The sequence below is a fragment of the Podarcis erhardii genome (assembly GCF_964252035.2).
Source record: "Podarcis erhardii genome assembly, chromosome: Z".
Taxonomy (NCBI): Eukaryota; Metazoa; Chordata; class Lepidosauria; order Squamata; family Lacertidae; genus Podarcis; species Podarcis erhardii.
Window position 1 is genome coordinate 8,835,889 of NC_138504.1, and position 27,735 is coordinate 8,863,623.

The window sequence follows — 27,735 nt, forward strand, 5'->3', positions numbered from 1 at the left end:
GTGTGCTTTACCAAAAGGGACTCCCAAAACACAGTGCCTCTGATTGCCAGTTGTTGCACAATAACTGTAAATGTGGGCTATCTCCATGCGCTGCTTGTGGGCTTCCTAGAACCATCTGATTGGCCATTGTGGCAAACTAAATGCTGGACTAGAAGGACTGTTAGCAGGACTCTTCTGCTGCTGTCATATTCATCTCCGTTCATTTGTTTTAGCTGTTTTAAATATATAAAATAATCACACCTGTGGACTGGTTGCTAATGCTGTCTCTGAAGTACCAAAGTACTTCCCCATGCTGTCATTAAAAGACTTCCAAGTCATGTATGTATTGTCACCCCCATCAGGTATGGAAAAATATGGAAATGTGTTGTTATTTATAATGCATTCAGTTGGCTGCATTTCTAAAATAATTAGATTTGCTAGCTAACCTGACCTTAGCAGCACTGGATTGGTTTTGGAGAAAAATTAAATTTTAATCTAAATGTTAATTTTTTAAATGGATAAGCAGTTAGGAGCCACTCTAACAGACATTTCCATTGCGTTGGGTATCAGTACCCCTGTCTGGATGTGTATTACAGAGCACTTACTCTACAGAAAAATGAGCTTCAGAATCTCATTTTTCCTTTTAATCATTGTTCTACCACAGCATGATTTTAGTCTCATCTTACTTTCACAGGGAAGGTTGGGGACGTGTTGCCAATGAGTGAATTCAGACAAAGCTATGATTGAGGACTCCCCGCAAGGTAGGGCTTGGCTTGTTTCAACTCAGGCTGATGAGAGTTGTAGTCCAAAACATCTGGAAGGCAACAAAGACTAGTGTACATTAGGAAGTGTGTTTTATAGCATCTTAACTCTTTTTCATAACAAGCAATATTTTTTTTACAGTGAGTAAACTAAAGTAAAAAGGGTACTGTAGACCAGAATCTCAGAGCAAAATAGATTCAAAAGTGTGACTGTTTCTTAAGGCAGCGGTGCTAATCTTAGCTTTTGTAATCTCTGTGGTAGGCTTTCCTCAGCCCTTTTAACACCACATCAATCCCTAACAGCTGCTTAGGTGGCCCTGTATCATGTACACATAATCAGTCTGCAATATTTCCCAGCTTTTGTTCGCTGGAATAGTGAAACAGCCATATGGTGACTTTTTGGGATGTGGTGACTATCCATGTGTGAACATGTTTGCAACTCACCTGCTCATTCACCCACTTGGTATGTTTTAATCTCTCCATTTATCTGTATCAGAGCATCCAAAAGAATGGACACTTCTTGTAAAACAGTGCCATCAAGATTTTGTGGACCATGTCCCATCAGCCCTAGCCATTAGCCACATTGGCTAGATCCAATGCAAGCTGTAGTCCAACAGGCACACCCCTGGCTACCACTGTCTCCTAAAAGATCACCCTCTGGTGACTTTCCCATCAGTTTGCTATTTATCTCAGTGCCATGCTGAGGTCTCAAATATCAAAAGTGGTGTAAGAACTCAGAAACTGGGAGCTGCAACATTGGCACAAAGTCCAGCTCACAAGACCAGTGCAAACTGTAGAGTCCACAACTCTGCCCTAGTGAGAGAATGAATATACAATTCTCTCTATGTCAGTTTGTGCCTTTCCACTGAGCAAATTGGCCCTGCTGTCTTGCCATGCTATCTTGTTCAAGGAAAAGAGATGAGAATAAAAATAGATCTTGTTAGATTTTCAGGCTCTGGGAGAGAACCGTAACCTAATCCCCTACTTAATCTAATTTACACAGTGCTTTCTCGCAGCCTCTGTGTTGAGAACGGCAGCTCAGGCTTGGTAGCCATCATTTTGGAAGACTCACTAGCAGCATTTTAAAAACAACACAACTACTGATCCCCTGTTGTCTTGCAAATATGCAAGTTTGCAAAGTTTGTAGCACCTTAACTAGTTAGTTCAATCAAATCTGTCCTTTTGCCTCATAGATGTACAGAGTGTGCTGAGACCTAGTAGCAGCACCAAGCCAAGACTTCACTGTGGACCAAATAAATGTAGTACTCTTTAAAGCAGGCCTTCTTGGAGCCTTGTTTCCAGTCTCCTCCCAAATGTCCTCATAGAAATGCGTAATGTTGATCTTGTTAAAAAAGAAAATAAAAAAAATGCCGGCAAATGTAGTAATGGCCAATAAATTATATAAAGTATTGCAACACACGCAGCACCAATGTGGCTGTTTCGATAGACTGTAATTGTTTTCCAGCTCTTACCTCGTCAGTTGCTCTGGCTTCCAACTGGGGGAGAAGTGAATAACAAGCCAATCAGCATGCAAAATATAGAACAGGGTGGCACAACACACGGCCATCAGCCAAATATGAGATTAACATGTGACTGTAGCAAAGAACAGGCAGTCTCTGCATTCTGTCTTTTCAGTGCTGCTTAGAAGTGCTCCTCTTCTATTCTACAGTTAATCCATCAAAACAAATCATTCAGCTCCACAGGGTTAGCAGACATAGGGCTGTATCCAATTTACCCTTATTAGTATTATGATTAATAATGGTAACATGAATTTGATTTCTTACCTGCCCTGCACCAGAAGATCCAAGGATGCGTTGCAACAATTTAAATACAGCATTACAAAGTTCTACCCAAGAGCTGCATTTTAAAAACAACACATGGAAATTAATGGACCTAAATTAGTCACGTCCATTAATTTCAGTGGGGCTTCTCTGGGTAGTATTAGATTGACTGCAACGCATAATCTCATATTGATTCTATCCTGGTTTATTCATTGCCACTGCATTTTATCTGATATACTTCACTTGTGTACGCAACAGCATGCTAATGTGCATGTAGGTTAAAGGTAAAGGTAAAGGTACCCCTGCCCGTACGGGCCAGTCTTGCCAGACTCTGGGGTTGGTGCGCCCATCTCACTCAAGAGGCCGGGGGCCAGCGCTGTCTGGAGACACTTCCGGGTCACGTGGCCAGCGTGACATTGCTGCTCTGGCGAGCCAGAGCCGCACACGGAAACGCCGTTTACCTTCCCGCTGGTAAGTGGTCCCTATTTATCTACTTGCACCCGGGTTACACAGATCCAATTCATCTATGTGTGGTTTTGTGCATGTTCATCTTCACATGATTGTTTTCAGTTGAACTCAAATGTTTCTCATGTACACTAGTGGGCAGTGCTTGATGGGATGCATTTGACTGGGTGTTGTCACCTCTACTCAAATAATAATTCCCCACTCACCTTGAGTTCCGGAAACCCGAAGTCAGTTGTGCACATTCGTGCAGTTATTTGCTTAGCTGTGCATGTGGCCACTTCCCACCCCCCCACCCCGATACAGGTTTTCCAATATACCAGACCTGCACAGAGCAGCAGGTTACAAACGTGTGTTTGTGTGAGTGCGTCTCTTGTTCCTGGCTCCATCAGCAGCCCACCAAGGTACTCCTTGCCAATGGAAGGAGGGGGTGTAGTAATAGACGGCACCCAGCAAAACATCACCACAGCTGTAAAAACAAAACAAAACCATTCACACAATATGCTTCAGTACATCCACATGATTTTATGTTCAGTACATCCATGTGATTTTATGTTGGATTTCCCCCCTTATGGCATTATCCAGGAAATCTAGAAAATCATAATTAAATTCTGAGGAGGAAATTGTGGGCTGACCCTGGGATGAGGACAACATCATGTGGAACATGCAAAGAACATGTGCATATGAGATGTATAAAATCTTCTTTAAACTACTTTGTGTGCATAGCCTCATACTCTCTCTCTCTCTGTGTGTGTGTGTGTGTGTGTGAGAGAGAGAGAGAGAGAGAGAGAAAGATCTGATTTACTTCCTATTCAAATACATTGAAGGAGGGGTTTGCTCAATGAAAACATTTGTTAGTAGCAGAAGCTGAGATCAGGGAAGAAACAGGATAGGACTGTACTTTTCTGCGTATAATACGAGGTTTGTTTAATAAAATAATTATGTTTAAAATTGGGGGGGTCGTCTTATACATCGATAGTGCATAGGGGGGACGTGAGCCGGAGATTGTCAGAGGCTTTTGGGCGTGTTATCAGTGGCTGCGCCAAGGGCTAGTGATGATTGGGTGTGCGAGTGGCAGTGTAGTTAATTCGAGTGAGCAATTTCCTTCATCCCCCCTCCCCAAAAAAACTCAACAACTCTGGGCAATCTCCCCCCATTTTCCTAATTTGTAGTCCCCAAAAATATACACGTGGGCAGAAAAATACAGTACTATACAAGGAAAAATATGGTACTTTTCCACACAGTGCCACAGTTTGCATGTTACAGTAAACCATAGTTTATCATGTGGACAAAACAAACCACAACCCTTATTATGAATGAAGCAATATGGTTTATTTTGCTCCAAATAAACTGTTATCAGTAAAATAGCAACAAACCTTATCAAAATTTGCTTAGGGCAAAACAAATCACAACCCCCAGTTTATCTATAATGCTAAGCCAGGGGTTTGCTTCTCCAACACTGATAACCTCCCTCTTGTGGGTGGATGGTGCTGGGTTTTGGTTTCATAAGGATCCACACTTGGAAAATGAGTTTCATAGAATCATAGAATCGTAGAGCTGGAAAGGACCTTGAGGATCTTCTAGTGCAACCTTTTGGTTGCTGCTGGAGGTTCAGTTATAGTTAAGACTAAAGATCCATTCATTTGCATTTGCAAAATGGGAAATGTGGTGGTTTTCCCTAAAACAGGAAACATTCAACTGGTGTGATATCTAATTAACTGCACTAGAAATCAGTTGGGTTGGGCAAGCGCCAGAGATTCTTGGAGTATGCATTGATCTGACTGTGCCGTTATTCTGATTTAGCATTGAACTCTCAAAAAGTTTCAAGTTTCCCAGCAAAAAGTGAGAATACCTTTGTTTCCTCCGCATCCCAAATTTGGATTTCTTAGAGGAGTAAGGAGGTAGGTTAAAGAATAGAGAGAGTGTTTTCTGGAAAGGGGTGGATGGGGAGAAGTACCTTTGAGCACTCACTTGGTTCATGTGCTGTCTGTCCATCTACATTCACCGGCAAAGAGAGCCCATTTTCCAAAATCCTGGAAACAGTCTTGCCAAGAGAGAGATCCTGTGTATGTGTATGCATGTGTCTGTATCTAGTTGTTTCAGAAGAGAATCTACTATAAAAGGAGTTAATTTATGTTAATGGTTTTGTCAAATTAAACAACTACACATACAAATTTACTTCCCTGAATTCATGGCATTACAATCTTCCCCATGGCAACACCGAGAGTCAGATATTGAGTAGCAAAGTTCAAATGGGTGAAAAAGGAAACAAAATAGTCTAAATATATTCAATTACCAGTTTCTTTAAAAAAGAAAAGCAAGATAAACCTTTAGACAGTGTTTTCTGCTTGCAGAGTCCTTTATAATGTTTGTTCATTTTCTTCCCATTGTACTAAAATGTATATACAGAGAGTCCTTTTAATTTCCCATTATACTGTATACCAAAGCATTCATGCCTAATACTATTACTGATAAAGAAACCACAAGCATATTTGCAGAGACTGAATGTCTATAAAGAGACGATCAAGGGAGTCCCTTGAGAAAATAAAGTCCCATATCAGATTATGTTGTGAAAAGGCTGGAACTAGTATGCTCAGCTCAATTACAGAAGAGAGAGAGTGTGTGTGTGTGTGTGTGTGTGTGTGTGTTTTAAAGAGAGTCAGTCCTGTTTTATATCACACAATTATTTTCTTAAGCCTAGGAACATTACATAAATTAAAATTTAAGATAATGGTCATTTGGCACAAAACAAGCCCTATGAATGCTTTGGATAATAATTAAAGAGGATTTAGCAAGATAATCACTTAATATTCTGTGGACTTTTGCATCCAAAGTAAAAGCTGAGAGATGTAGTGGCCCTGTTGGCATGTTATATCATTTAGCATGAATGGAAATATCACTTTCATTTTGCTGATCTCCCAGTGCAAGGCAGGACCAACAAACCATGATCATTGGCTTACCAAATTAGCCATGTGACACCCAACTATGTCCCTGCTGGTACAAAAGGATAAAATGGGAGAGGTGTTATTGAATCACAGACTTGTAGAGTTGGAAGGGACACTAAGGATCATCTAGTCCAACCCCCTGCAATGCAGGAATAGGCAGCCGTTCCATACAGGGATCAAATCTGCAACCTTGGCGTTATCAGTACCATGCTCTAACCAGCTGAGCTGTTGGTTAGTTTTTGTTTTGGTTCTTGCTTTTATTATGTATTTTGTGTTTGGAAGAAGGGCGGCATACAGAGTGTAATAAGAATAATAAAAAATATTGTCGGCAGATTTATCTCTGTAATAAATTTATTGTGTGGATTGTCAGCATTTTTTAAAAAAGCAATGGAAACCTCTGTGCAAATATTTTTTAAAATCTAATGAAAGAGAGAGATGGGGGGGGGGACCATGCATAGCTGCAAAGCTCACGGGTCACTCATTATCTCTGCATTATATGTGCATATGCTTGCATACATATACAGTGGTACCTTGGGTTAAGTACTTAATTTGTTCCAGAGGTCTGTTCTTAACCTGAAACTGTTCTTAACCTGAAGCACCACTTTAGCTAATGGGGCCTCCTGCTGCTGCTGCGCCACTGCTGTGCGATTTCTGTTCTCATCCTGAAGCAAAGTTCTTAACCCGAGGTACTATTTCTGGGTTAGTGGAGTGTGTAACCTGAAGCGTATGTAACCTGAAGCATATGTAACCTGAAGCGTATGTAACCCGAGGTACCACTGTATAGCACAAAAACAACGACCCAGATAGACTGAAGTTTTAACAGTGTAAGTGGCTCCAATAAAAATGGAAAGTAAAATGTCTTCTGACAGATGTGAGAGTTTTATGGGCACCTCCCAGTTATTGTAAAATCCCATCTTGAGATGACCTAGCATGTGACACCATCTTGTAAGACATAGTAACTACAGTGGGACCTCTGGTTACATACTTAATTCATTCCGGAGGTCCGTTCTTAACCCAAAACTATTCTTAACCTGAAGCACCACTTTAGCTAATGGCACCTCCCGCTGCCACTGTGTCACCAGAGCATGATTTCTGTTCTCATCCTGAAGCAAAGTTCTACTGTTTCTGGGTTAGCGGAGTCTGTAACCTGAAGCATATGTAACCTGAAGTGTATGTAACCCAAGGTACCAATGTACTAGATCCCCCAGAAAATGCATTGGACACAATGTTTTGGGAAGTTCTCTTGCAAAAGGAACACCATGGAAGAACCTACTGCTTCTTGCTCTTCTCTCCACTCCTGCTTAGGAGATGGAACAACACTTGACCACACAGGAAGTGGACTCCTCCCCTTTGCACTGGAAGCCACGAATCCTAAGAAATACTGTTCCTGCTCTGGCAGATTTCGAAAAGCATTTATTAGTTTTGAGGTAATGTGATTTCAGCATTGGAACTGCAGAAAAGAACATATTTAAAAAATGCATGTTGATGGTTCCTCTTTCTCCCTCTCTTGCTGTTTAAAAATATAAGAGCTTAGCTAAGTACAGAAGGTAGAACAGTGTCTCAAAGTTGCTTGCTGATGTGAGTGCTGTGAGTGTTTGTTCTTATAATGCCGCAAAGCAGCCATCATAGATGCAGTGAAATTTCATGACTTCCAAGTGAACTCTGCCTCCATGTCCTGGAGTCATTTTAAACTGTCCAACTTACTTAGCATCTCTGGGGTTCTGAAGCCATCTAGAGTATTGTACAGAGAGCTGATAGCAGCTGACCTCTTATGTTCCTCGCTGCTATCTTCTGCAGACTGGGAAACATTAATTTGATTTCGCTGCTAATGAATCCTTTTTTTATGTACTTCTGGTTATTATGTTATGTTTTTAGTGTGTACCCATATCCTACATGCAAGGGGGGGGGGGGAGTGACTTTGCTATATTTGAATGTGTGTTTAAATATAACAGGTGCCTGCAGCAGGGAACACCTGATTGACTGGTGTTTCATAGATAGATAGATAGATAGATAGATAGATAGATAAGTATTTTATTACGACTTTAATCATTTATATGCTGCCCATCTGACTGGGTTGCCCCAGCCAATCTGGGCAGCTCCCAACAAAAAATAGTAAAAGCACAATATAACATCGCACACTAAAAACTTACCTGAGCATGGCTGCCTTAGGTGTCTTTTAAAAATAACATAGCTGTTCCGCAGGGCTGGTGTGACTACCGAAAAAGCCCTCTGCCTGGTTCCCTGTAACCAGACTATGGTTTCGGAGGGTGTACGAACATGCTGCTTGCTCACATTAAACTCCAGTTTGTTTAAATCAATAGTTTAATGTTACATGTGAACCAAGCCACAGGGTTTGGTTCACAAGTCCAAGACTCGGAACGAATTAAGTACTTAACCCGAGGTACCACTGTATAATTATTTATTATTTATACCCCACCCATCAGGCTGGGTTTCTCCAGGCAGTCTGGGTGGCTCCCAACCACAGCGGCGTAGCGTGGGTTATCAGCACCCGGGGCAAGGCAAGTAATTTGCGCCCCCCAACCCGGGGCAAGGCAAATAATTTGCGCCCCCTAACCCGGGGCAAGGCAAGTACAGTAATTTACTCTCCCAAGCAGCAGCAGCAGCGAGGCTTCTCTCCTTAATTGATTCCCCCTCCACACCGCGTCGTTTCCTGGCTGCTCCCCCCCCCTTCCCCTCTCTCTCCTCCTCGCTCTGCTTGCCTTGCCCTGCCCTGCCTGAGGGCACCCTGAGGAGACTCCGCTCTCCTTTTTGACCAGGCGAGGTGGGAAAAAGGGGGGAAAGTCTCTTCCCGCCCCCTCGCCAGACTCCCTGCTCCGCTCGGCTCACTACCCAGGCGGCCAGTGGAAAGAGAGACGCAATTACCTCTCCCTCCGCTTCGCCAAGCTGTCAAAGCCCGGCAGCAGCGGCAACGGCAGCAGCAGGCGCAGCCAGACCCCCGCCAGCCAGCCAGCCCGCCCGCCCGCCCGGCTTCCTCTCCTTTTTTTGCCAGCGGCAGAAGGCTTTGCTCTCCCCCTTCTGCGACCTCCTCGCCAAGCCGAGCGAGCGCGGGCTCCCTAACCAGTGGATTTTAGTAGGGGCAGAGAGCTGCTAGTGCGAGTGCGCCCCCGCCCAAGTTGCGCCCGGTGCGGCCGGCACCCCTGGCACCCCCCACGCTACGCCACTGCCCAACCAAATATTAAAACACAATACAGCATTGAACATTAAAAACTTCCCTGCCTACAGGGCTGCCTTCAGATGTCTTTTAAAGGTAGGATAGTGGCTTATTTCCTTGACATCTGCTGGGAGGACGTTCCACAGGGCAGGCACCACTACCAAGAAGGCCCTCTGCCTGATCCCCTGTAACTTCGCTTCTCGCAGTGAGGGAACTGTCAGAAGGCCCTCGGCGCTGGATCTCAGTGTCCGGGCTGAACGATGGGGGTGGAGATGCTCCTTCAGGTATACTGGGTTGAGGCTGTTTAGGGCTTTAAAAGTCAGCACCAGCACTTTGAACTGTGCTCAGAAACGTACTGGGAGCCAATGCAGGTCTCTCAGGACCGGTTTTATATGGTCCCGGCGGCCACACCCAGTCACCAGTCTAGCTGCTGGTTTCTGGATTAATTGGAATTACTCCCATGTATGCTATCTCATACATGTGACTCCAAGACTTTGGCCACCTCATGAGAAGAGAAGACTCCCTGGAAAAGACCCTGATGTTGGGAAAGATGGAGGGCACAAGGAGAAGGGAACAACAGAGGACAAGATGGTTGGACAGTGTTCTCGAAGCTACCAGCATGAGTTTGACCAAACTGTGGGAGGGAGTGGAAGACAGGAGTGCCTGGCGTGCTCTGGTCCAGGGGGTCACGAAGAGTCGGACATGACTAAACGACTAAACAACAACAACAATAACAAATGCTATCTCTTGGAAGAAGGAGGACAAATGTGGTGAACAAATAAGACTAGCTAGTTTAATCTAAAAGTTCTGACTGCCTGACTACACAACATATACTTTTTTAAACAAAAAATCCTCAGCTTTTCATTTAGCAGACTTCTTGGTGCATCCTGAATTGTCTGCTATGATGTCACCACATAAAAATAGGCCATTTGGAATGCTGCATTGGAGGGAGCCAGTCCCATATTTGACTCCCACATTCCATGACAGCTGAATTCCAGTCGCACTTTATCAGTAGCTGTCTTGTACACTGGTTACAATGCCTTGGGGATAGTTCTAAACTAATTCATATTCTCTTATTTAAACCTTGAACTCATTCTTGATTTAATTGCTGTAGTGTGAGACATTTGAATTTGTAGCTGCCTGGAATTGGTTCGGAATTCCGCCCCCCCCCCCCAAGAAAACCACTTTCCCATGTTGATGCTCTTGGGCCCACTGTGTATCACTGTCCGAGGACACAACTTCTTATTTGTTGGGTCTCTGAAGTCAGGGCAGCAGTATTTCAATATTTGTTTGCACTCAGATGATTGAAGTTGGATTTTTGCTGTTTAAATACCAGTATTTAAAATACAAAAAGCTGCCATCGCCACCTCACTGCCTCTGTTTGCTTTCCCGTTATGTTCATGCAAGATTCCATTTTCCTCTTTATTCACATTATCCAGGTCTATAACAAACCCCATCTGAACCTTTTATCCACCCACTAAGTCCAGATTAATTTATTGCATTCCATACAGCTCTCTAACTGCTTCTTCTAAATGTGCGATGGGGCTTAGAGGTGTGCAAAGGGATTCGGAGATAAGGAGGGGGAGACGTTTCCCAATTCCATCTTGCAGTGAAAGGTTGAGTTATAATACTATTGCCTCTGATTTTTGTTACACGTGGCCATGGAATAAGACGCAGGACGAATGACTGATTAGAGCTCATGTTTAGCTAAATTAACATCTCAAGTCCTTTTTTATGGCTAAATCTCAGTTCTTCATAATCTAAAAGCAAATATTTGCCTTTAATATCTCTGATTTATGCATAGAATACCATGTGCTGTTCATTTCCCTCTTAATTATTATTATTTCTTTAAAACCGCTTTCAGGCAGAAAGTCAAAGCCTGCTGTGTTTTATATTATACTCTGCAGCTCATTTTCCTCCCCCCCCCTAAATGAAACATCTAATTAATCTATGTACTGTGAATGCTTTCTGTTTAAACTCTCCATGCTCATAAAAAGAGCAGGACAAAAGTATAAAATGTAGCTAATTTGTTACAGCTAAGGGGAAACAGTGGATGTGAAATTATCTTTTTATATTCCCAAATGTCTCTGCAGATTGGGGGTCAGTGCACCCATTGCATAAAAGAACTAAATGAAGGAAATGCCAACTGAAGGAAATTTGAAGAGGCCCTTGATGGAATAGTGGAATTCTCCCTATTAAGAATTATACAATAGCATATTGTTGATTTTCTGTAATTTATTACTTTATTTTTAGCAATAACAAAAAAAATCCAAGCGCTTTGATTTTTTTCTGTTGTCACCATTAAGGATCGTTTTGATCCTTATCCTTTCAGAAATGAGAGATAATTTTGATTTTGGAACCCTTTAGTAGCAAAGCCAATTATCTTCAGAACTTTGAAAGTTCTTACCTGTCCTCATTATAGCTGCACACCACCGAACAGGTAAATGCTTTAAGAAGCCTCACTTGCAGTCTGCAGCTCACTTAACTGAACACTGTGATTTAAGATTATTTAATCCACACCTACCTGGCTTTGTAGCTCAGATCTGTCAGACTGATAAGATGTATATATCAGTAAGTTATTCCAATGAGACAGGGTCAAGCGGTCTTGATTTGACTGAGGCATAAATTTATGCTGCAACCATTGTTACTTTTGTATTATTCTTATATCCTGTTATTTGTTTAGAAAGCATGCAGCCCAGTTCTGTGCATGATTACTTAGAAGTAAACCTTAGAAAATACTATGGAACTTACTCCTAAGTAGATACACATAAGAATGTGACCTTAAAATAAGTTCCCTTCTAGTGCCATATCTAGGTACTGTTGCATCCATGCTGCTTAGATTCACCATTTCTGTTATGTACTCTGAGATGAGTTACTACACTTAAGTGCTTTCCTATGATTAAATCCCAACTAAGCTCATTGGAATTGACTTCCAATCATGTTTGAGATCTTGTCATTGTCATTTTAAAATTTTTTTGGGGGGGTCAATGGCATTAAGGTACTACTTTGTTAAAAATCATGAAGGTTTGAAGCATTACACTGAAATCTGGAGGTGCAATGTTCAGTTCAGTGCACTGCTGTAAATGTACTTTGTGACCTTGGACAAATTACTTTGGCCTCAATCAGAGATGGCCACATTCAACCAGATGTGGCGCTGGTGAGAATCATGCACAATACATATGAGAAGATACACTTTCTTTTCTGCATTGAGAGACATGTGAGCCTGTTCTCCTTTGCCTGCATTCTGCATGGCAATGAGAGCTTTTATGCAGTTATGTGCATACTGCCCCTTTCAGTTTGCACCAGCACTCCCATGTATAGGTCACCTAGTTTATGTGCAGCAGCAGCATGTGCTGATTTGCACATGGAGAAGGCAAATGGTAGCCACTGCTGGTGAGCTTTCTGTCTTATCCTGACTTATCCAGTTCTGTGGGATCTGTTCCAGCTATTGAGGCCGTAGGATGTTGACATTGTGCTTCAAAGTGTCCATTCCACCTCTTGACCCTTGCCTATCCTGGCTTGTCCATTCAAGCTGGCAAGTGGGGAGGATCTAGTCAGGGGAAGTCCAGGTGATGGTTAACACATAATTTTGGTGCTGGGTTGTCCTAACTGTCTTGAATGAGGAAGTACTATGCCCCCTTCTGGAAAAATCCTCCCTAGACCCTGAGGTGTTGATAACTATCGTCCAGTGTCTAATACCACCTTTTTGAGTAAGGGGCTCAAGCAGACAGCGGCAGTTCACCTAAAGTCACTATTGGAGGAAACAGATTACCAGGAACCATTCCAGGCATTCCTGCCATTTTCAGGCATGTGTTGGGCATAAATTCAGCCGTGTTCACCCTGACATAAGAGCTCATTCAAGGGAGAGACAGGAGGAGTGCAACCCTACTGCTACCATTGGATATCTCAGTGGCTTTTGACACCATTGACCATAGTCAATGGAGCATTTCTGTTGGGAGTTGGAGGCACTGTTTTACAGTGGTTCTGCTCCTTCTTGCATGACCGTTACCAGAGAATAGCATCAGGGGACTACATGTCTACAGCTCTACTTTTCCATTAAATTTGAGTCAGGGGAGGCCATGCATAAGCTGAACACATGACTGGATACAGTGGTGGAGTAGATGAGGATCAATACATTGAAGCTGAGTCCTGCTTCACTATGGGTAAATGATTCCCAGGTCTGCCTGTTCTAGATATGGTTGCACTCCCTCTGAAAGTGTAGGATGTTCTTGAAACCATATTTATCCATGGAGGCCCTTATGGCCTCTATGGTAAAAAAAATGCCTATCATCAGCTGGTGCATCAACTGACCCTTTCCTGGACATGGATAACGTGGCCACTGTGATGTGTGCATTGATATTAAATCATCATCATCATCATCATCATCATCATCATCCTCTACATTTTTTCTTGCAAATAGGACCTGGGGCAAGTTTTGACTTGCATAGTCGACTGATCAGTGCATACTATTCTCAACCTTTCTGTTCATTGGCAAGATAGGTTCAGGATTATGGTTTTTCTGTTTTCAGATACCATGTTTAAAGGGGGGTGGGGGAGATACTGCAGTACCTCCAAACCCAATTCCTTTGGGTTGACAGATGTTTGGTCTGTGGTGGATCTCAGCTTGAGAATATGAAGAACCAATAAGCTGTTGACATCACTGAAATATTTAGAAGTGAAATGTCTGTCTCACTACTAAAATTCATAATGAGCACTGAGGGGAAAAGAATTAGATAAATGCACAGTATGATGAATTGTATCAGCAGAATTCCCTCCCTCCTTCCTTAATGGGATTTTGTCAAGAGTTTTGCAGGAGGCACCAGCTGATCCTTAATGCCTTGAGAACTTAGCATTTGAATTCTTTACTGTGTTCAAAAGCAATTTAGGAAATATTACCATAGCAAGAAAGATGCTCCAAAACAGTAATATATGAAGTCTCAATGGGATTGCTTATTTGCAGGGGAAGCTCTCACAGTAAAAAATACTATAAATCCTATATAAGTCAGTAAATGAGTAAAAAGAAGACAAAATAATTATCAAGATAATGTTCAAAATCCTTTAAGTACTCGGGGATTACAGTAGAATTCAATTTATCTGAACCAAGGCTATCTGCAACCCATAGAAATTTAAAGAATATGAAAGTCATTTAGTTTGACATTTTTTGAATGAAGTATGATCCAGGAAACCCAGATTTGTTAAGTTATTGCTATGCATATCGTACCAAAAGAGTATTAAAAGAGTTGCTGGAACACCACCAAGCCTGGATAACCTCCCTCCTGAACCTCCCTCCTGAACTCCCGCCGCGCTCAGAAGGCTTGCGGATAGCTTCCTGAAGCCTGGAGAGTGAGAGGGGTCGGTGCGCACTGGCCCCTCTCGCTCTCCAGGCTTCAGCGAAAGCCTGCATTCGCTCCATAGGATGCACACACATTTCCCCTCCATTTTTGGAGGGGGAAAAGTGTGTCCCATAGAGCGAACAATACGGTATCTGTTGGGGATGTGCACCAGGCACAAGATTTGATTTGTATCTATCATGTTGGGAAGCAGCATGACTTGTTTGGAAGCCACATGTATCTTTTCGATTTGACTTGTTATTTGATACCAAATCGGATCTGTTAAAAATGAAGTTCTCATCCCATACACCCTATTCACTACAACAGGAAATCTAAAGTGGCTATAACTTTTTTCTTTTTCACAGAGTGGATGGAATTTGCAGGCATAGCAGCTTTTCTAAAGTGGATTTAACTTACCAAATTGTAGGTGGATACATCCCAGGATTTTCATGTAGGGCACCTTTTTCTTTTTCTGCCAGAATTGGATGCATTTGCAGACATGGGATGAAGCCTGGCAGATTTTAGAAGGATAGTTAAAATGGTTCTCTCCCAAGAGAAGACTACTGTTTTGGAGTGAGTACAATAAGAATCACGGGGGGGGGGGGGAGGCGGCGGAGTTGCATTGGGAATTAAACTCCTGGCAAGGGCCCTGTTACCTCAAGGGGTGGGGGTGGGGTTCTGCCTCCCATGAATTTTGGGGGATACTATGATAGACTAAACTAAAGCACAGTTTTAAATCCCTTGCCCCAAATCAATGTGATTGGAATGCCCTTGGGAAATAATTCACTGTGATGAAAAGCTAAACCAGTCTTTCAAGATGAAAGATCCCACCACCACTTTCCCTCTCAAGTTCTGGGTGTTTCCTCAGTTGGTTTGTTGTGTTTTGGAAAACAAAAACAAATGGTTGCACATTTTGTGGGCAGCTGAGGCTACAGAGCCACTCAGTCTTTGATCTGACTCAAGATAACTTGTCAACTGTGCGATCTGGCTCAGAATAGTCAGAACCTCTCCCCAAATCACTCCAATTTGTTTCATAATGTTAGGTATACACAGAGCTGCTGCACAACCCTCATATCTGTTCGCAGGATGCAATATGTGTTTACTAATATTATTATATCCCAATGGCATTGTATGCATTCTTCAGCATGCAGATGAATGACTGATATCACTGTCAGCTGACTGTGTTTTTACCTAAAAGAAAAAATGCACTGTTTGTAGTCTGTGTATATGCAGCTTAGGGGTTATTCTGTATTCATTGCTATCCCTTGGGGCTCAGGTGGCCTTGGTAGCATGGCTTCCATCAGCTTTGGCTGCTGGCCCAACAGCATCCCTATCTGGACAGAGATAGCCTAAATACTGTTATCTGTGCTCTGGTAACCTCTAGATTAGATTATTGCAATGCTATACATATTTCAATGTTATACATAAGACTGTCTCTGAAGACAGTTAAGAAACTTTGCCTGGTGCAGAATTTGGTGGCCAGTTTACTCACTTGTGGCACATAGGAGCCAACTCCTAGATGCCAGGGTCAATCAGTTATATGGGGCAGGACTTACCTGCACACACACATACACACTTGAATATTTTATTCAAGTTGGCTCCACTACTGCGGCAAGATAGTTTGAGTGTATAATGCCAATCCTAGCCTGACTGCACTGGCTGCCAATTAGTGTCTGGGCACAATTCAAAGTGCAGGTTTTGACCTATGAAGCGTTGAATGGCTCAGGACCACAATACCTGAAGGACCGCCTCTCCCCGAGTGAACCAATCCGGAACCTGCACTTATCATTTGAGTACCTCCATGAGACGTCTACTGGGAAGAGTTGCTGTGCTCACTCAGCCTGCCCTCCTGAGCTGTTTTGTTTCTTTGAATAAAGCTCATTAACTTCACTGACACAGTCTGAGTTGCTTCCAACCTGCTCCAGGCACCCACCCTGACATTTATTCTCTACCCAGTTTTCCCTCTGGTCCCACCTACCACTGACACGTGTGGCACTAAGAAGGTAGGCCAGAAAGGGATGGTCCTTTGGCTGAAAAATGTCCCCCACCCCTGCTGTAGTGGCAGCAACATTCACTAACCCATTGCTGAGTCTGGGTACCTCCTCTTCATGCAACAGCTGCAGAAGATATTTCCTCCTGGTAGCATATAATAGTGCTGCATGCCATGTTCAGCATCATCGTTAACACCCAACACTGGGGTTTTCCAACTCAGTCAAGGGCTGGGCTTTTGAAAGGAAAATATTATGGCATCTATTACATGGATATGCCTTCACTACTACTTGCTAGTTAACCAGTGCATTTCATGCTTGAAATAATGCTTAAGAGCTTACGAAAAGAATTGATTCTCAAGCGCTTTAAATGTACCTCTGTGAGTCATCATTTTAAGGAACCCACTCTAACCAAAGTATCATCATGTCATGTTCCCACTTAAAAGGAAATACATTTAATAGGCTGCAAAGTTGAAGGAAACTTGTTTGTTTGTTTGTTTGTTTTTCACAGCCAAAAGAAGTACATTTGTATTTTCCTGAATATTTTTAAAAACATTTTTTTATTTTGTTTTCGGTTGTATGGAGAACAAACAGAAAATATAAAGTCGACATCAAACCACCACACGTCTGTAACAAAACAGGAGAGCAGGAACATTAGTACCCTATAGAAGGAAATCATACATCAGTGGGAAGCAAATATAAGTGCAAGTACAAAAACAAAGGCTGGACCTTAAAACAAGTCTGGGAGAACATGTGTTTGCATCCTGATCCTGGGATTTATATGAAAGAGAAGACTGGGAGAATATGTGTTTGCATGGTAACAACCTGATCCTGGGATTTATTTGACGGTTCCTTACCAATCTCACATAAATACTTCTGACTATGGTTTTCTTTCACCTTCCACAAATACTCCACCCTGCCTCCTACAAACACAAGTGAAAGCTGTTAAAGACATATCTGCGTTGAGGTTTTGAAAGAATTTGGAAATAAAGTTATTGCACTGGTTCTCCAAATGCCATAGAAGAGGATCAGGTCAGCCAAAAAGTCCACAAAACAGACTTTTCATTATGAAATTGAGGGCAGAAGTTTCTTTTCTTTTATGGGTTCTTGCACATTTTCTGGAATCCTGTCATAGCCTGTTTAGTGCTTTAAAACTTGAGAATTTTAGAACAGAGGTTCTCAGTCATTTTAAGCCCAGGACCACATTTGGAAATCCAAGAAACAGTTGTGAAGACCATAGACTACTAATTTAACAGAAGGAAAATGGGAAGGTGGCTGTCTCAGGGCGCCCATGGGTGCCACATTGGAGATCCCAGCTTTAGAAGATGTTGAGCACTGATTTTAGCATTGCTCCATCTTCAGAAATGCAGGGTAAACAGCTTTCACAATTTCACTGGCATTCTGTGTAGTTTTGTAGTTTGCTTGAAGAATTGGCTGGGAAAACCCCCCGGAATCCCAGCCAGCAAATGCACTGCAAGCAATTAAGAGGGTGTTTGTTTTAAGCCAGGATTTGGAATTGAAACTGTACTGCATTTCATCTGTGGCTTCTCAAAATCCCCCACCCACTTCAAAGGACAGCATTTAACAGACAGTAAAGATGAAGGGAACTCAGAGGGCCTTTTTTTGAAAATGAAGTGGAAGCAGACAACTACTAGGCATGTGGCCACTCCTTAAAAACCGAGAGTAGGTGATGCCTGTAACTGGACAGAGACCATTCTGACATAAGTGATAATCACATGACTGTAGACTTCAGAGGATTTGCACATGTGAATGAGTCCCTGCAGATCAAAAATCACAAGTAGAAACGGCATAAAAGTTAGGTAAAGGGACCCCTGACCATTAGGTCCAGTCGTTACCAACTCTGGGGTTGCAGCGCTCATCTCTCTTTATTGGCCGAGGGAGCCAGCGTACAGCTTCCAGGTCATGTGGCCAGCATGACTAAGCCACTTCTGGTGATACAGAGCAGCGCACGGAAACGCCGTTTACCTTCCCGCCGGAGCGGTACCTATTTACCTACTTGCACTTGACGTGCTTTCGAACTACTAGGTTGGCAGGAGCAGGGACCAAGCAACGGGAGCTCACCCCATCGCGGGGATTCGAACCGCCGACCTTCTGATCGGCAAGTCCTAGGTTCTGTGGTTTAACCCACAGCACCATCCGTGTCCCTAAAAACGGCATATTGTTTTCAATACAGCATTTTTTCAGTATGAATTCAGCCACATTGTAAGCCCTTTATTTTCGCCACACACTCTCTCTTCAGATTTTCAAGACAGTGCAGGAAGCGATTGCCACTTCCTTCATGTTACCCCCATACTCATCATGTTACCCTTGGCAATTGGACTTGTGCAAAGCCACCTCTTAAAACTCAATCCAATCCATGTTTACTTAGAAGTTCAACTCACTTCCTTGGACTTACTTAACATGTGCTTAGGACTGTAACCTTAGAACGTTGATTTCTGACTTTATCATTCCTAGAAAACATCACCTTTGTCTTTCTGTTTTAGTTCTGATTTATCAAAGAGATCAATGGATTTAAAAATTGGCACAAAGGACTACTACCTGCTTTTTATGCTTGCTCAGTTTTTAGCAATGCACTGTTGCAGTAGTCTTCCTAACCACGATAGCCTGGTGATTGTTTAATCAGAGATCAACTGCAAATGAAAGATAGAGGATGAATCAGGAAAGACAAGTATAAAAGAGACCCATCGCTTTTCAGAATAGTTCTATGTATGTTTTCCTAAAACAAAAATTACATTTGAGCTGTTCTTAAAGGATTCGTGTTTTTATTTATTCCCAAGTGTAGCAGCACCCAGAGGTGAAAAGCTGGCTAATTGCAGATTCTGATGTGTCCTATAGTACTCTGAGACAAGTTCCCTTTGAATGAGGATTATAATATTTTTTCAGGTGGTAGCTTCCAGTGTCTTCTATGTAAACAGCTGATATAAACCAAACCAGATGTTGCCTTTCCTACATATTTTACAAAATTCACTGTAAGCAATCAAATCAAGTGAACCCTGCTATTAAAAGAGATTCCCCTGTTCTGAGCTTTAAAGTGTTTCTGAGTAAGCAAGCACTAGAGCCACTCATCTTTCAGCTTTACCCTTCATACAGCAGCTGTATCTTCTTGAAGGACCCAGCCGGAACCAAGCTAGGAGAGATTTCTCCATTTGGATGTTCCGGGTAAAACCTTGTACTGTATCTGGCAACTGAAAGAGTTTGCCTTGTTTATACAAGATTTTTATTTTATTTTTTGGCGCCAAATCAAGAGTTTATGAATGTATGCTTTTGTTATAAATCTTCTGTTTCTGCCCCGGAAATTTATATTGCAACCAACATTTCTTAAAATGGAGTTTACCTAAGTCAAGCTGCACTCTTCTGCACCCTCAGAGTGGTCTTCTGTTTGTCCCATGCTTTCTAGGGACAGGTCCAAGTGGTTTTGCCTCTGCCCTGCCACTTTCCCCTGGAAAACCCACTCTTTAGCACTAAATCAGAACAAACTGCAATCCAAAGAAAACCCAATTGCCACACTTTCTGATTCAGTGCTAAACAATGGGTTTTCCTGGGGGGAAAGCAGTGAGACAAATGAAAGTGCAGATGAGCCCTAAGAGCCACTGAAATCAGTGTTGTTAATTCAGTGCATATAAGACTGGGTGGGGTGGGGAATGTGAAGCACACACACTCATAGGAATAAATATTTGAACCCACACATAAAACCCTTACTGGGCTGGCTCATATGCATATATTCTCAACACCTGGTTTATCAGCATTTGATGATCAGGAGCTGACTCTGCAAACTAACCCCAGTACAGCATGTTATTAATTATTGTTGCTGTTTTTAGTAATGTTTATTACTTAAAATTATACTTCCCTTCAAATGAAATAACGAGGTACACACACACACACACACACACACACACAAAATGTTGTTGCCATCCATCTGTCTTGAGAGACAGTAGAGTGCATCTCAGGGGTGAAGTCAAACTGCTGCATTTGACTTTTTTCTGCAAAAAAATAGAAGCACAATAAAACTACAGTTAAACAACAGATGCTGCTTGAATGGCAACTAAGTTAAAAAGAAACCAGCATGTTTCAGTGGACAGCATTTTTCTATGCTAAATATTAGGTCTATAGCAGTGTTTCCCAAACTTGGGTCTCCAGCTGTGTGTAGACTACAGCTCCCATCATCCCTAGCTAGCAGGACCAGTGGTCAGGGATGATGGGAGTCATAGTCCAATAACAGCTGGAGACCCAAGTTTGGGAAACACTGACCCAAAGTATTTAGATTAGCTATGGGGGAAGGTCACATTAAAATAAATCTAAGGTCCGGTGTAAACAGGCTATTGCCATTCTCATCTCAGGTGGTAGTAAAGTGTTTCTGTTTGAGGTTTCTGATGGGGCACAGCCAGTTGCAGAAGATGCAGGACACTCATATAGAGCCCCAAACAGTCCACATTCCAGATGTGGGTCTTTGTGAACTTTGCATTTGTGATGTAATCCAAAGAAGTGATAGTGTGTTATTGGTGTACATGTTCTATTCTGCCTTTCCTCTGCTGTTTTGCTCAGTAGCATGGAAGACTGTGTGGAGGAAGCTACTGCAAAGATAATATTTTTAACAATTTCCTGGTAAGTGGAACCTGTGCTTGTTGTCTCTGGCCCTTTGACTACTTTACACAGAAACAATGTTTGCTGTGGCTAAACTAGTGTAGGCTGCAGTTGGTGGCAGACCTTGAGGTCTCAAATTTCAGTGACACCCTGTGTGATGCCAGAATTTGGCAAAAACAACAACAACCCCGCCTCTTGCCTTCCATGCTGTGTAATAGTTGCAGCACCCCCAAGTCTCTGTACCCTGTGTGACTGAACCAGTTATGCTCCCGTAAATCCGCCTCTGCTGCAGTAAAATACTTAAAAGTGTAGGAATGAGACACATGTCTCCTAACGCGTAATGGATATGTGCCAGGGAGCCACAGTTCCCCAGCACATGCATCCTTCATATCACTAAGTGTTAGGAGAAGTGGATCTCCTTTCCACATGTTATATTCATCATCATCATCATCATTTCCGCTTGTAAACCTCCTTGTGTATAGTAATATAAAAAGGTGGTATGCAAATTAAAAGTGAAATGTAATAGGAAACAACAGTGGAACACCAGACTAACTGCAATAAACATACTTGCCAAGTAAAGCAGGACACACACACACACACACACACACACCAACTTAGAAATCTTCCCTGAATGGGCCCCTTTATTGTAAGCCATGTAAAAGCATGTACAGCACTGTTATCGGTACATAAAAATAGTTTACAGGTTGACACCCTTAACTGACTGGTTTCCATTCTGAAGGAATTACTGAGGGCATGAATTGTTTTTTTGTAAGAGGTTGCTGGGGTAAACATGATGTCAGAATTACTTCTTCCTACTGAGCAAGAAGCAATGTATTCCAGCCCATATTTTGCTCTAAAGGGGGTGGGGTGGGGGGTGGAAGATGTGTCATCCCTGGTAAGAGTGACTCAAACAGATTACACTGACTGCTGAAATGTTCGATAGTAAATTAAGTGTTTCTTTTCCATGGCACACTGGTACTTTGAGATGCACTTGTAATTCTTTGTGTTCGAAACTGTTTGGTGTTTCTAACCCTGTTCTGAAAGCCTTGTCCTAGTTGTGAAATAATCCTTCCATAAAATATAAGCTGCTTACTGATAATAGGTATGGTAGGTAAATTTGTTTCAGGCACTGTTTTATTGTCATTTGTTCAGCAAAACTGCTTTTCAGAAACCCATTATAAATAATGTTCATGCATTTAAATATGACTATTAAATTACTTTCAATTTAGAGCTCAGGAATGTGAGGGTGGGGTGGGGTGGATGGGTTTTTGTTTTTTGTTTTGGTTGCAACAAAGAACAAAACATTCCCCCCTTTGATGTGCAGTGCAACTATAATTTTAAATATAATACTTTGCATATCTAGAGCATTGTCTGTGTTGTCAGACAGCAGTGAATTCAGTCACGGCATGTTGCTGTGCATATTTTAAGTTAAACTCTCTAGTATGTTCTCTGCAGTCCTTAATAAAACAAACAGATGCATTTGCTCCTTCCTCCAGCCCAAGCTTTGCTTTTTAACCAAATATTCTCATCCTCCTAGGAGGCCACCTTTTCAGTGATTAACTTTTTAGTACTTCATTAGAGACTCAAGAGTTCTTAACTAACAAGTGCCCTGGTGTTTTTCAGACCCTCCACTGCTCTCTACTTGATATGGCCAGGAGGTGTGATGACCTTCCACAGTGGCCACAATGTTAGGAACAAAGACAGCCCAGGAAAGAAAGAAGATTTGCTAGCTTTGTATAAGGGGAAAAAACCCATTTGAACTCTGCTCAGAAAGCATTTACAGAGGGTATCCAGGCTCCTAATTCTTCCTAAATGCCTGACTTTAGCATTTTTAGAGAGAGAGAGAGAGAGAGAGAGAGAGAGAGAGAGAGAGACTGTCATGTTAATTAAGGCTAAAGACCAATCTGTTTTGGTTCTTCTCACCACAGTACTTCACTCCAGGAATCCCTTGATTAAAAATGGATCATTTGGATTCGCCTCATCAGTACAAATAATTTCTAGGAACATCAAACTGAAAATCACCCCGTTTCCTAAGAAAGCTTATAAATGCCAATTCCAGAATAATGTGCAAGGGCCTTTGGTGATGTGGGTGTGAGTTTTATGAAGTACAAAAGGACTTTGAGGGAGAGAATGCAGCCAACAAATGTCCTAGCACTGTCTGCAAAGGCCAATTCCTCAATTCCATCTCTTGGTCACATTAATTTTCTTGTGCGGAACATCATCAAGTTGAATGGAAAATGCAGGCAATGCTATCTGCATGGGCCACAGATCCATTTAGTGCATTCCCTACAATAATATATTTAACTAAACAGGTCCTTCTGTCTTCCTCCACCTGCCATAATGAGCTTTACTAGTTGATCCTCTTACTTCTATAAACTAGATCTTTATAGAAAATTGAAATTTGTCTACTTAAGGTGGGGATTTGGGGCTTATCCACACATACCTTTTGCCTTTTATTTCCAAGGTTTTTGTTTGCTTGCTTTGTCCCAAGCTTTCCCCACGAAAACCCGCTCTTTAATGTTGAATCACAGCAAATGTCAGTCTGCGTTTTCCACAGATTGCTGATTGCTCCAACTGAGCCTTAAAGAGGGGGGTTTTGCAAGGAGAGCACTGAGAATGAGAATTTATTATTTATACCCTGCCCATCTTGCTGGGCTTCCCCAGCCACTCTGGGCGGCTTCCAACAAAATATTAAAAGTACATTAAAAGATCAGTCATTTAAAATTTCCCTAGATAGGCTGCCTTCAGATGTCTTCTAAAAGTCAGATAGTTGTTTATTTCCTTGACATCTGTTGTGAGGGCGTTCCACAGGGCGGGCGCCATTACTGAGAAGGCCCTCTGCCCTGTTCCCTGTAACTTGGCTTCTCGCAGTGAGGAAACCGCCAGAAGGCCCTCGGAGCTGGACCTCACTGTCCGGGCTGAACGATGGAGGTGGAGACGCTCCTTCAGGTATAATAATAATAATACTTTTTTATTTATACCCCACCCTCCCCAGCCATGGCCGGGCTCAGAGCGGCTATACTGGGCCAAGGCCGCTTAGGGCTTTAAAGATCAGCACCAACACTTTGAACTGTGTTCAGAAACATACTGGGAGCCAATGTAAGTCTTTCAAGACCAGTGTTATGTGGTCTTGGCAGCTACTCCCAGTCACCAGTCTAGCTGCCACATTCTGGATTAGTTGTAGTTTCTGGGTCACCTTCAAAGGGGGGTGCTTGGACATGAAGCCTCAAATCATGTGCCGTGCCTTTGAAGAGTGGAGGAAAGGTAAGTGTGGATGAGCCTTTAGTATTTGTATGTGCAAAACACACTTATCTAAAAATGGGATCTAAAAGTTGGAAATAATGGGCATGATTTTAAGCATATCTAAGTCCCATTGGTCTCAGTGCGAATGTTACTTGTGCACATAGGTTTTTTTCTACTGAATTCAATTGGACTTGGAAATGCTTACCTTTGGCTTCTTTCTCTGAAATTTTTGTTGCATTTAAAACCTTTCAAGAGAAACACATTTATCATTGAACAGCCCATTTTGATGTTGTCATGTTACTTATTTTTTTACTACTGTCACTGATATACTTAATTTTTAGCACATAGCACGCCACAGTAAATAAAATCAGAGCATTTTATCACCAATTTCTGCAGCGGGTAACACTCTTTTGTCCTAATTAACACCAGAAGGTTTGGTTGCAATTCTTTGCTATCAGCATAAGGTATGTTTCTTGCTGCCAGCTTAAAACACTTATTACTCATTCATGAGGGCTTCTGCTATCTCTGTACTACCCTAGATACCTTTTCCCACTCTAAAGACAGTGGGGTTTAGTTTACATTTTCCTTCATTGCTCTAATACATTTTGACATCCCAGATGTGGTGTATCATTAACACTGAATATACCCATGACAGATAACATAAAGCATTGTCATTCATAAAACATTATACTGTGGGAGTTATCCTTGAAACCCCTTACTTCTACTTTCCCCCTAATTTAAGGGTTTTTATTTTTTCTAGTTCATAAGTTTATTGTTCCAGCCAAAGGCCATTGCAAACTTGCCATGATTGTATTAATAAAATAATACAGAACATCCACCCATGAAATAAGCCAACATCCGTTTCTTGTTTCTTTTGGGTGGGGTAGCATAAAGATAGGAACAGCCTACAAATCCACAGACCACTCGATCCAGGTTAACTCAGTTGAAGTCAGGAAGATTGCTTCAGGGAGAGTAAATTCATTAAGGATTGCAGCCAGCGAAGAGGCTGAGGGGTTTGAGTAATGTTTCGCAGCTAATGAAGATCAGATAGGAAGGAGAGTTTAATTGGTTATATTCTTCCTCAATCTTCTAATCCCAAATTTTTCAAGGCCAACAATGTTGCTGCTGTTCTCATTTTAAATATTTCAATATCCACCACCTTCATTGCTGACTTCCCTAGTCAAATTGAAGGGGGAACCCCCATAACTATGCATATTTTTCTTTTCAGAAACCCTGGGAGTTTTTGCAGTATAGGCAATCTAAAAGTGCCTCTAAATTCCCGGACTTTGACATGTGGAAAATATGGTGTCTTTGGAAACATTCAGACTGCTAACATGTGAAATATCAGGAATGCTATTTCATTCCTGTTTTGGTCCCGGAAAGTCAAGACATAGAGGTCTTGTGTGGGAGAGTGGGAAGGATGTTCAGCTTGAATGTGGTGAGGTAAATCAAACCCACATGAAACCTTTGAAAAGAAGGATTCAGACAACTAAGCCACTCTTGATGTGCATTAGAAGTTCCTTATTTTGTGGATTTGCCACAATTGGCTTCTGTGAGTGGTTATCCACATGCTTTACTAATTATCCCCAATCCGCTTGAAGGCACATTTATGAATGTCAATCATTTATTGTCAATTTATGTTCTCCAGGGGGTGAGTGGAATGGAAGCTGTTGATAGTGCAGAAACGTTTTAGACTTAATGCATTAGCATTTCCATGAGGATCATACCACACAGTGACTTGACAAGTCCATCTTCATCCTAAATAAACATAACCTTTTGCATCTCTTTTGCAAGCGACAGGAAAACTGAGCAATTTCCTTAAGGGGACTTTAAATTCTTGGCACAATGCCAGCACTCTTGTTGCATTTTTGAAAGAATAAAATGTAACATTCGTTCAAAAAACAACTGACGGTTTTGTTTATTCGTTACTAAATTTGAAAGAGGGGGGAGTCTTTGCTTAACCCACATTTGCAGAAACATCAGGAAGCATTTCAACAGCAATTCATATGCCCCCACATTTGAACGTGAGCTTATTCTACCCATGGTCTTATGATTTTATTTAAGATTCTAGAAGAGGGATTCAAGTTAGGTACTGGAGTGGGGGCAATAATCGTTCCTTAACCTGAGGCCAATTTATGTTTCCTGCTGCAAAGTTTCCTGCTGCAAAACAGGTTTCATTCCTGATCAAATGCCGTAAGCATACATGTCAAATTAAGAGTTATTTATGTTTGCCCCAATACACATAACTTGGGCTACTGCAGCACACTGGTTCTTCCCTAGCCATTAACTAAGTGTTCATGAGAGCAGAGCCAGATTGGACCTATGGATTTCTAGTTGCAGAACTCCACTCAGCATTCCTCTGTGGGCCACATTGGACGTGACACTAAATGCATCCCTGGAAGTTGCATCCTTTTTTTGTTCTTTTATTCCAAATAAAGGTAAAGGGACCCCTGACCATTAGGTCCAGTCGTGGCTGACTCTGGGGTTGCGGCGCTCATCTTGCTTTATTGGCCGAGGGAGCCGGCGTACAGCTTCCGGGTCATGTGGCTAGCATGACTAAGCCGCTTCTGGAGAACCAGAGCAGTGCACGGAAACACCGTTTACCTTCCTGCTGGAGTGGTACCTATTTATCTACTTTCACTTTGATGTGCTTTCAAACCGCTAGGTTGGCAGGAGCAGGGACCGAGCAATGGGAGCTCACCCCATTGCGGGGATTCGAACCGCCAACCTTCTGATCAGCAAGTCCTAGGCTCAGTGGTTTAATCCACAGCGCCACCCGCGTCCCTTTTATTCCAAATAGTTCATTCCAAATAGTGTGTATTTGCACATAGGAGGTTAACACTTTCCTCACACACCACAGACCAGACAGTCTAGCTGCTATTTGGCATAGAGAGATGCTCCCGTTGCTTATAATGGGAATAATAATAATAATAATAATAATAATAATAATAATAATAATATATACCACTCTATACCCTGAGGTCTCAGATAATGGGTCCATCTATCCTGCAACAAATAGCAGCTGGGGTGGGTGGGTGCAATTATAATCAGAACCAGAGCTTCTGAAATGTGTGGACAGCCCCCCCCCCACTTTACATACTGTGGCTCTGGTCATGATTACCCCTTGCAGTGGCTGTTTAGAGGAGAGGGAACTTCCAGTGAGACATTTTAGTGCCATTTGTAGTTTGGTCTTTGAATGAGAGGGATACAAAACAGCATAGAAATCTGTTCAAATCTCGTTGTGGAGAAGTTTCAAATATTGATGGCATCATCATCATCTTTATCTGAAGATTTCAGGATGGTCCACATCATAAAAATAAAAGATAAAAACCCAAAATACACAAACACAAGAGCAAAAACAAAAGAATAACCCTCCTCCTCCCACAAGCACGTTTAAAAGGATATAGGATGTTAATCAGCCAAAGGCTTGTTTGAAGAGGAACGATATCACCTGGTGCCTAAAGGTATAGAG

At 42.1% G+C, this 27,735-nt stretch overlaps 3 long non-coding RNA genes across 9 annotated transcripts in view; 2 read left to right on the top strand and 1 right to left on the bottom strand.

Annotated features, from left to right (window-relative positions):
- The window catches only part of LOC309334058, a 117,334-nt gene extending 115,097 nt beyond the window's left edge, over positions 1–2,237 (bottom strand). For 4 of the 6 annotated variants that reach the window (XR_014152809.1, XR_014152810.1, XR_014152811.1 and 1 more), the window contains exon 1: positions 2,213–2,237. This is a non-coding gene — a long non-coding RNA (uncharacterized lncRNA). The remainder of the gene's footprint in view (positions 1–2,212) is intronic. The other 2 variants (XR_014152812.1, XR_014152813.1) reach the window with 2 other exon arrangements.
- LOC309334075 overlaps positions 1–26,828 on the top strand; it is a 54,332-nt gene extending 27,504 nt beyond the window's left edge. The window contains exon 3 of the long non-coding RNA XR_014152841.1: positions 25,492–26,828. This is a non-coding gene — a long non-coding RNA (uncharacterized lncRNA). The remainder of the gene's footprint in view (positions 1–25,491) is intronic.
- LOC309334071 lies at positions 670–23,899 on the top strand. 2 transcript variants are annotated; one of them, XR_014152834.1, is made up of 4 exons: positions 672–740; positions 7,234–7,355; positions 14,910–15,003; positions 22,949–23,899. It is a non-coding gene; the product is annotated as an uncharacterized lncRNA (long non-coding RNA). The 2 variants fall into 2 exon arrangements; XR_014152833.1 differs by lacking the exon at positions 7,234–7,355 and having other exon boundaries at positions 670–740.
- Positions 26,829–27,735: the final 907 nt, after the last annotated feature.